This window comes from Geotrypetes seraphini, chromosome 15 (assembly GCF_902459505.1).
Source record: "Geotrypetes seraphini chromosome 15, aGeoSer1.1, whole genome shotgun sequence".
In the NCBI taxonomy this organism is placed as follows: Eukaryota; Metazoa; Chordata; class Amphibia; order Gymnophiona; family Dermophiidae; genus Geotrypetes; species Geotrypetes seraphini.
Genome location: NC_047098.1, coordinates 22,317,657 through 22,328,401, shown reverse-complemented (window position 1 = coordinate 22,328,401; position 10,745 = coordinate 22,317,657).

Here is a 10,745-nt window from a genome sequence, read left to right as displayed (position 1 = left end):
AATGGTAAAATCTCTCTTTAACCAAAACTGAAACGTTTAGCTGGGTAGTGTCTCAGCATTTCTAGTTTTAGAACTGGCAATCACCCAAAAATTGGTCATGTAGATACATTCCTGTGTGTGACACACGGAAATAAGTCATGCTCCATCCATAGCAGTCTTCAAATCCAAGCTAAAAGCCCACTTTTTTGAAACTGCTTTCAACGCTTAGCTCCCAATCCCTGCTGTCAAATACCTAGACCCACTGTATCATTTCCTCTACCATTATCTCCCCAACCCTGAAATGTCCCGTCTAAATTAGATTGTAAGCTCTTCTGAGCAGGGACCTTCTATTGTATGTTAAAATGTCAGATACTTAGACCCACTGTATCATTTCCTCTACCATTATCTCCCCAACCCTGAAATGTCCCGTCTAAATTAGATAGTAAGCTCTTCTGAGCAGGGACCGTCTATTGTATGTTAAAATGTCAGATATTTAGACCCACTGTATCATTTCCTCTACCATTATCTCCCCAACCCTGAAATGTCCCGTCTAAATTAGATTGTAAGCTCTTCTGAGAAGGGACCGTCTATTGTATGTTAAAATGTCAGATACTTAGACCCACTGTATCATTTCCTCTACCATTATCTCCCCAACCCTGAAATGTCCCGTCAAAATTAGATTGTAAGCAGGGACCATCTGTTGTATGTTAAAATGTCAGATACCTAGACCCACTGTATCATTTCCTCTACCATTATCTCCCCAACCCTGAAATGTCCCGTCTAAATTAGATTGTAAGCTCTTCTGAGCAGGGACCGTCTATTGTATGTTAAAATGTCAGATACTTAGACCCACTGTATCATTTCCTCTACCATTATCTCCCCAACCCTGAAATGTCCCATCTAAATTAGATTGTAAGCTCTTCTGAGCAGGGACCGTCTATTGTATGTTAAAATGTCAGATACTTAGACCCACTGTATCATTTCCTCTACCATTATCTCCCCAACCCTGAAATGTCCCATCTAAATTAGATTGTAAGCTCTTCTGAGCAGGGACCGTCTATTGTATGTTAAAATGTCAGATACTTAGACCCACTGTATCATTTCCTCTACCATTATCTCCCCAACCCTGAAATGTCCCATCTAAATTAGATTGTAAGCTCTTCTGAGCAGGGACCGTCTATTCTATGTTAAAATGTACAGTGCTGCGTACACCTGTCAGCGCTATCGAAATATTAAATGCAGTAGTGGTAAATAATCAAACTCCTAAAAATAGGCTAATGCTAGATTGAGTCTATCTCTACAAAAGATTTTATTGGAGACTATGGATCGCCATTAGAACCAGGCTTGGCTAATAGTCTATATGCAGGCTATCATCGGTCCAAGTGTCTCTTTTTAATTTTTAATTTTTATTTTGCCTCTATGGGCTCATCTTAAAATAACATTTGTATAAATTCTGTGTGCTTAAATATATATACTTTTTCCCCTTTTTTTATATAGGACTTTTACTTATAAGGTTTAGTACTTAGCTCGGGTGTAGTTCTCTACCCGGCCATCCAGAAGTGATACGACGGAAGACAGAAGATCTCCATTTTGCTCTAACCTTATAAAAAGAGCTTCTTCAGGGAATTGATATTTTGCGATTGCATATGTTTTTTATGCTGCCTTGGCGTGTTTAGTCCATTAAAGTAAGCTTTTTGAAACGCAATCTAGCATTAGCCTATTTTTAGGAATTAGTAAATAACTCATCTAACAAGTTTCAGGAAAGGAAGACTTTTCTATTACTGGACTGACTTCATGCATTTATGATGTGCTTTGGAGAGCTCTGAAAAGTCTGCTCCCTTCGCGTGAGTGCGAGTGAGCTACAGATGTCGGAACAGAAACTGGGTTGTTGGTTTTTTTTTTTGCCAAAGCACAGTTTGTACGCTCTGTACATTTCCAGCCATCGCCCCCCCCCCCCCCCCCCCCCCCCCCCCCCCCGCTTGATCTCTCTGGTCCTAAAACATTGTTCAGTTTTCTCTCTACAAGAGATACAATTCAGGTAGTTTCCAAACATCTAGAGGCGGTACGGTTTCCTCTCCTCTGCAAGCCAATATCCACAGAGCGTGTGTGGGACTGAAACCTCTCTCCCTGTACAGTCTGGTGTAAGCACACCGCAGCCACTCCTATGCAGTCACAGCCATCTTCCCCTTCCTGATCCCTCCGTCACAGCGTACTGTGTAAGTGTACGAGTGGCTGTACATAGCCAAAAATCTCCTGTACAGTCGTCCACATTAAACATCACGGTAATCTCTTGCTGCCTGATTCCTCCAGTGCTGTCAGGTTGCACTGCGAACTTGTGTTTCAAGTTTCACATTTTATTAAAATGTCATTTGATCGCTTATCAAGTGTTTCTAAGCAAAATACAAGAATAAAAAAAAAAATTTTAAGAACTTAAAAAGTCATACAACTTATAAATTATTCACAAAGCAAAAATAATTTCAACAACATTTATTTAGCCCGTCCTCCCAAAGGAGCCCAGAACGGGGTGACAGAAGTGCATTCCTAGTATGGGCAGGACAAACTTTAGTGAGAAATACAGACTTTATAGCATTTACAGTATAGACAAGGGGATTTTGGTTATAGCATTTACAGTAAAGATATAACATACAGACTTAAAAATACGGTGTCAGGTCAAAAGCGTGCCGGGACAAAGGCGTGCGCAGACAATTGAGCGCAGTGCGGAGGCGCGCACCGCAGAAAATTACAGTTTTTATGGCTCCGACGGGGGGTGGGGCGTGGGGGGGAACCCCCCACTTTACTTAATAGAGATCGCGCCGCGTTGTGGGGGCGTTGTGGGAGGTGTGGGGGGTTGTAACCCCCCACATTTTACTGAAAACTTCACTTTTTCCCTGTTTTTAGGGAAAAAGTTAAGTTTACAGTAAAATGTGGAGGGTTACAACCAGTGTTCCCGCTAAGCTGCGTTGGCCTGCGCTCACGCACAAAATATTACATCGCAGCGCAAAGTTTCTCTTCACAGCGCACACACGCGTCGGTAAGGTAAGGGGACGCATTGGGGGGATTGCACTTCCCCACAATTGCCATGCTTCGGTTCCTCTTCTTCCTTCCTTCCTCCCCCCCCCCCCCCCCCCGCGGGACCCTGCGGCACCATCAACTCTTACTCCCTCTAATGTCGGCCCTGCAGCTCCAGACTTCCTCGCACCTTCTCCCCTCCCCCTTTGGATCGCTATTATTTTAAATGTTATAGCCGCGGCGCTGTATCCATCAGTGGAGATGTCTAACCTCGGCCTGCCCCGGAACTCTTACTGCAGCAGCCGCCCGTCTAGGCAGGAACAGGAAGTCACTGTTGCAGTAAGAGTTCCGGGGCAGGCCGAGGTTAGACATCTCCACTGATGGATACAGCTCCGCGGCTATAACATTTAAAATAATAGCGATCCAAAGGGGGAGGGGAGAAGGTGCGAGGAAGTCTGGAGCTGCAGGGCCGACATTTGAGGGAGTAAGAGTTGATGGTGCCGCAGGGTCCCGCGGGGGGGGGGGAGGAAGGAAGGAAGAAGAGGAACCGAAGCATGGCAATTGTGGGGAAGTGCAGAGCTGCAGGGAAGAGTGTTGCGGTACCCAGCTGGAGGGAGAAGGAAGATGAGGGAGGGAATTAAAGGAGATGCCAGGGCTTGGAGCATAGGAGGAAGGTATGCCAGTCTAAGGGAAAAGGAAGGGGGAGATGTGAGAGCATGGAGGGGGAGCGAAAGATGGAAGAAAAGGAAAGGAGAGAGATGCCAGAGAATCAGGGAAGGGGAGATACCAGACTATGAGGAGAGGTGTGGGAGAGGGAAGGCGAGGAGAGAGATGCCAGACCAATGGGGTGAAAGGAGAGATGGAAGGGGGAGGCATACAGTTTCTGGAAGGGGCATAGAAGGAGAGAAGATGCCATATAGGGGAAGAGAGACGGCAGACAGTGGATGGAAGGAAGAGAGTTACAAGAAGATGAGGAAAGGAGAAACCACAGAAGACAAAGGTAGAAAAAAATTTCTATTTATTTATTGCTTTAGGAGACATGTGTCACTGTTTCTGTGAAGCATTGTATGCAGAGTCCAGATTCTTGCTGGTTCAATTTAACCTTTGTCTATGTATTTTTATTTTATCCCCCCTTTTACAAAACTGTGAAGCGTTTTTAGCACCAGCCTTGGTGGTAGCAGCTCTGATGCTCAGAATTTTATGAGCATCAGAGCTGTTACCTCCGTAGCTAAAATCCACACTACAGTTTTGTAAAAGAGGGAGGGGTTAGTTTGTGATTACATATTCCTTACTAGGCGAAGGTGTTTTCTGTGTTCTGTGTGTTCGAAAGACATGGTTTTCTGTTAGGATTGACGGTGTAGGATTGATCTGTGCTGGTCTGGCTTGTTTAGTTTTACAATGGGTGTATTGATGTACTGCTCACTGCAATATGTAAGATGCTGCCTTTTCCTAGGTACTCATGTGTGACGTGTGGTTTGTTACTAAAAATCATGTTTTTCTTACAGATGGGGGGGGGGGTGCCAAAAAATGATGGGCCCCGGATGTTACATATGCTAGGTACGCCACTGTATGTAAAGATACCAGAAAGCTGGCGTAGCAAAAACTTCTAAGTTTTGAGTATTTAACCCTCCCACAATCTCACGGGCACTCGTTTCAAGTTTATTGAGATTTTGATTTAAACGCAATATCAAATATTTTCAATGCGTATAACAAAAATAAATTTGGGGAAATAAATAAAACCATTTGAACCAGTGTTCCCGCTAAGCTGCGCTGGCGTGCGCTGGCGCACAAAATATTACATCGCAGCGCACACGTTTCTCGTCACAGCGCACGATCGGAAGAGGCGTACGGCAGATGGCAGGGCGGCGAGAGGAGAATCGGGCGAGTTGGCTCATAACTTGCTGGCGCCCGATATTTTTGGCTCACGGTGAAAAAAGTTTGCTCACAACACCCGCCCGCTTAGAGGGAACACTGGTTACAACCCTCAAAACAGGATAGTGAAAAATATATATCAACAAAAATATAACAAGTACTGCACCAAGTTGATATAAGGAGTTTTACCTATCAGGAGGAAAAGATCTCAGATATTTACCACATAGGGAACATATATGTTTTCTCCCTATATTGCTGTGGCAAGTGGGTGTCTTTCATTGATCAAAAACCTTTAAGTTTTTTTAATTTTTATCATAAATATTTTTAATATAATCTTGATTTTTTATCTTTTTCAAATATTAAAGTGAAACTAACTTCATAACTAAAATAGACTATAAAGTGCAAAAAATATTACTTATCTGCTTCTTTTATGAATGTAGAAATTTCTAGGGAAAGTGCTGAGTGCATAGATGAAAGTGCTTCAATAAAGGTGCTTCGAATAAAGTGCTTTATGCCTGAATGAAAAAAATATTGCACATTAGATAAAGTGCAAATGCTTTAAGCTGCCACAATATATCACAATAAGCTGGCTAAAAAACAGCACTTATCTCAAGAAGCTATCACGCTATGGAAATGCAGCGTGTTCAGGAAGTCACTCAGACGCTAAGAAAACTGAAGCGCCGGACATACTGGAAAAAGCACTCGTAAAGCAACTTTCCACTATATGTTCATTTAGTTCATACTACGGGCCCCGTTTCGCCCCAAAAGGGCTTCATCAGGAAGCATACTTAAAACATAAATGAAATAAGAATTGTTAGAGAAAGATTCAAAAGTTAAAAGTCATTATAAACAATGAATATCATATAGAGTCAAGCGTACTTACTTAGTGTCTGCAAAGAATCAATTCAGTACACATCAAACCCTAAATAAAATGGCGCTTTTATCTAGAGGAACGCCTACACATGCGCATTAGAATCACTCAAAGCGTGACAAAATTTAAAGTGATATTCAATGTAGTTGAAAGTTAATGACTGGTATGTAGAAAAAAGAAGAAAAAGAAAAAGAAAATCACAGTTAGATATTAGATCAGGCCATCCATGATGTGATGTTAAATAAAACTTGACCATTCGACTTTAGAGTTCAAACCATATGGGTGCACACTATTCAATCTGAAAATCCATCTCGATTCACGTTGTTTGAGACGTCCAATGCGATCTCCTCCCCTAGAGAACTTGGGTTCTACATCAATTGCAAAGCAACGTAAATCATTAAAAGAATGTCTATTTGATTGACAGTGCTCAACAATCACTTCAGAACTCTTTCCCAGCTTTAGATTGGATTTATGTTCACGCATACGAGTTCTTAAATCGCGTGACGTCATGCCAACATAAATTTTGTCACAAGGACAAATAATTAAGTAAATAATGAAGTTGGTTTTACAGTTGGTAAAATGTCTTAAAGTATATCTTTTTTGATCCTGGGGGTTCATGAAATCCTTGCATTCTTTAGTAACCTGACAAATATTACAGCTACCGCATTTGTAATGTCCTACCACAATGTCTTTTGATGTAATCTTGAATGGAGACGACGAAGAACTAAGAATTTCTTTTAGATTTTGATTTCTTGAAAAGGCAATACGCAATTTACTATTTCCAAAACACGGATGAAGATTAACAATCTCCCAATTGTTTCTAATAATATCCGCAGCTATATTACTTTTTGAGCAGTATCTCATGATAAATGTAAGTTGATCTTCATCTTGAGCAGGAACGCCTTTTAGTTGTTGCAGCAGATGATCACGGTTCAAATACTTGGCACGTTTTCGAGCTTGATGGAGTGTTTTTTTGGGGTATCCTCTTGCTTCAAGTTTTGATGTTAAATCTTTTGATTGAATATTAAAATCACTCAGAGAAGAACAATTCCTTCTGATCCTCACCATTTGAGAGAAAGGGAGGCTTTCTTTTAGTTTTCTTGAATGACTGCTATCAAATTGCAAGAAAGTGTTCCGGTCCGTAGGTTTGAAATAAACTTTCGTGGAAAAATTATATTGTAAATCTAAAAAAATATCTACATCTAAAAATTGAATATTATCTGTAGAAGATTTTAAAGTGAATTGAATGTGTGTATCACAAGTGCCCAACCAAAAATAAAACTCATTTAATTCAGATAGGGTTCCTCCCCATAGCATGAAAATATCGTCAATAAAGCGATACCAGCACAGAATCTTTTCTGAGAAAGGTGAATGTTGTACCCATTCTTTTTCAAAATTGCTCATGTAAAGGTTAGCGATGGAAGGTGCAAACGCTGCCCCCATCGCTACACCAGATGTTTGTAAATAAAGCTCATTATTGAACATGAAAAAGTTTTCGGTAACGGCTAATCTTGTGATATTGGTGAGAAATTCAAAAGGGATCAACTGAGGTCTGGGCAAATTTTCCAATGTATCTTTCACAATTTGGATTGCAGCACTCTGGGGAATAGAAGTATATAAGGAAACAACGTCCAATGTAACCATGATGCATGAAGAGTGTAAATGAATATTATCCAATACTCGTAAAAAATGACGGGGGGTGGGGCGTTGTGGGGGCGTTGTGGGAGGTGTGGGGGGTTGTAACCCCCCACATTTTACTGAAAACTTCACTTTTTCCCTGTTTTTAGGGAAAAAGTTAAGTTTACAGTAAAATGTGGAGGGTTACAACCCCCCATAACGCCGGCATGATCTCTATTAAGTAAACTGGGGGGGGGGCTCCCCAACAAAACCCCCCGTTGGAGCCCCTGAAAACTGTAATTTTCTTCGGCACGGGCCTCCATCTTGCGCTCAGTTGTCGGCGCGCGCCTTTGTCTTTTGCGCGGTTGTCTATGAACCAAAAATACAGACTTAGTAGGCATAGGGTGGATTAAATTGCAGCATTTACAGTGTAGATATAACATGAGGTAACATAGCTTTCCTAGCAGGTGGGTGTATCATTGTTGTCGGAGAATGTGGTGGTAACTCAGGTTATATTTGCAGTGTCCTGCGAGTTTAGAGATGTCGTTTGGTGTATTAGGTGGTGCCTTTGAAATCCGTCCGTCCGGGGTGTAGACGCAGGTTGTTAAGGAGCTGGGTTTGTAAAGAGAGAGGTTTTCACGGCTTTCCTGAAGTTCCAAAGACTTTCCAGTGATCTAATGCAGTGGTTCCCAACCCTGTCCTGGAGGACCACCAGGCCAATCGGGTTTTCAGGCTAGCCCTAATGAATATGAATGGAGCAGATTTTCATGCCTGTCACGTCCATTATATGCAAATGTCTCTCATGCATATTCATTAGAGCTAGCCTGAAAACCTGATTGGCCTGGTGGTCCTCCAGGACAGGGTTGCGAACCACTGATCTAATGGGTGGGGGGGATGTTGTGCCATAATCTGGTACATAAGGATAGTGTGGGGAACCGCAAGTACAAGGGGGTACTTAGAGAAATTGAAAGGGGACAGGTTTAGAACAAATGCTAGGAAGTTCTTCTTTACCCAGAGGGTGGTGGACACATGGAATGCGCTCCCGGAGATTGTGATAGGGCAGGGCACGCTACGGGGGTTCAAGGAAGGTTTAGATAAATTCCTGAAGGATAAGGGGATTGAGGGGTACAGATAGATTTAGAGATAGGTTATAGGAAAAGGTAGGAACCACTTAACAGGTCATGGACCTGATGGGCCGCCACGGGTGCGGACTGCTGGGCGCGATGGACCTCTGGTCTGGCCCAGCGGAGGCAACTCTTATGTTCTTATGTGTATGTGTGTGTGTGTGGGGGGGGGAGGTAGAACTACAATTTGTATTAGAAAAGAGAGAGATAACATTTATGGAAAGCATAATAAGGAAGGGGGGAGAATGTGAAGAAGAAAACAGAATTATTGTTTTGGGAGGAATTATATATAACTTGAAGGCATCTTTAAACAGAAAGCTTTTCAGGTTACTTTTAACAGAAACGGATGAACCAGCCTTGTTCCTCCCCCCCCCCCCCCCAGTACTAACCCCCCGCTTTTTTTTTTCTTTTTTTTTACAAAAGCATAGCGTGGTTTTTAGCGCCAGCCCCGGTGGTGACAGCTCTGACGCTCATAGAATTCCTCAGCTCCTCTCTGTACCCCTCAATCCCCTTATCCTCTAGGAACCTATCCAAACCTTCTTTGAAGCCCTGTAACGTGCTCTGTCCTATCACGGCCTCCGGAAGCGCGTTCCATGTGTCCACCACCCTCTGGGTGAAAAAGAACTTCCTAGCGTTTGTTCTAAACCTGCCCCCTTTTAATTTCTCCGAGTGACCCCTTGTACTTGTGGTTCTCCACAGTGTGAAGAAACTGTCCCTGTCTACCTTTTCTAGGCCCTTCAGGATTTTGAAGGTTTCTATCATGTCTCCTCTAAGTCTCCGCTTTTCCAGGGAGAACAGCCCCAGCTTTTTCAGTTTGTCAGTATATGAGAGGTTTTCCATACCCTTTATCAGTTTAGTCGCTCTTCTCTGGACTCCAAGAAGAGGAATCCTGTATTAGCCAGGGGCGGGACAGGCAAGTTCTTGGGAGAAATGAACGGCAAGTAGTGATTAATCCCTGGCAGGACGGGACTATGGACAAAGTTACCAAATAACTGTTTACATATGGGAAGTAAATATGGAAAGAAAGGGAATGCTGAATTAAACATAAGAACATAAGACTTGCCATATTGGGACAGACTAAAGGTCCATCAAGCCCAGTACCTGTTTCCAAGAGTGGCCAACTCAGGTCCCAAGTACCCAGTTAGATCCCAAGTAGTAAAACAGATTTTATGCTGCTTATCTTAGGAATAAGCAGTGGATTTCCCCAAACCATCACAATAATGATCTACCCTATGCCCACCCTGGCCCTCTATCTCTATATGTCCTTTACGCAGATTGTCTTGACCTTCTTCACTGTACCATTTCATTGCCATAATTGTACCCATCTTTCTTTCTGTTTGTACCATTTTTTTCTCTCTGTTGTACCATTTTTTCTCTACCACCTAATTTTATCTGATTGTAACATTGTACCATTTTCGCTGATTGTCCAGCCCTTCTTCGTTGTAAACCGCCTAGAACTACTATGGCTTTGGCGGTATATAAGAAATAAAATTATTATTATTATTATTATTTTAGGAAATTATCCAAGCTTTTTTTTTAAATTCCACTAAGCTAACTGATTTCATTACATTTTCCGGCATCAAATTCCAGAGTTTAATTACACGTTCTGTGAAGAAATATTGTCTCTGGTTTGTTTTAAATCTACTAAAGTTGAAAGGGGATAGATTTCGTACAAACGTAAGGAAGTTCTTCTTCACCCAGAGTGGTGGAGAGCTGGAACGCTCTTCCGGAGTCTGATGTAGGGGAAAACACCCTCCAGGGTTTCAAGACTAAGCTAGACAAGTTCCTGCTGAACTGGAACGTATGCAGGTGAGGTTGGACTCATTAAGAGCACTGGTCTTTGACCTGGGGGCCGCCGCCTGAGCGGACTGCTGGGCAGGATGGACCACTGGTCTGACCCAGCAGTGGCAATTCTTATGTTCTTATGTAATACTTAGTAGCTCCATCGCATGCCCCCTAGTTCTAGTATTTGGGGAAAGAGTGAACAAGTGATTCACATCTACCCTTTCCATTCTACTCAGTATTTTATAGACCTCTATCATATCTCTTCTCCAAGCCGAGAAAGGGTAAATCAGTCGGATGTAAGAGAGTGACCTGCAAGCAATCTGTAAGCCTTGACGGTGTCAGGTCAAAAGCGCGCCGGGACAAAGGCGCGCCCAGACAATTGAGCGCAGCGCGCGCCGCCGCACCGCTCTAAATTACTGTTTTTAGTGCTCCGACGGGGGGGCGTGGGGGGGAACCCCCCCCCACTTTACTTAATAGACATCGCGCCG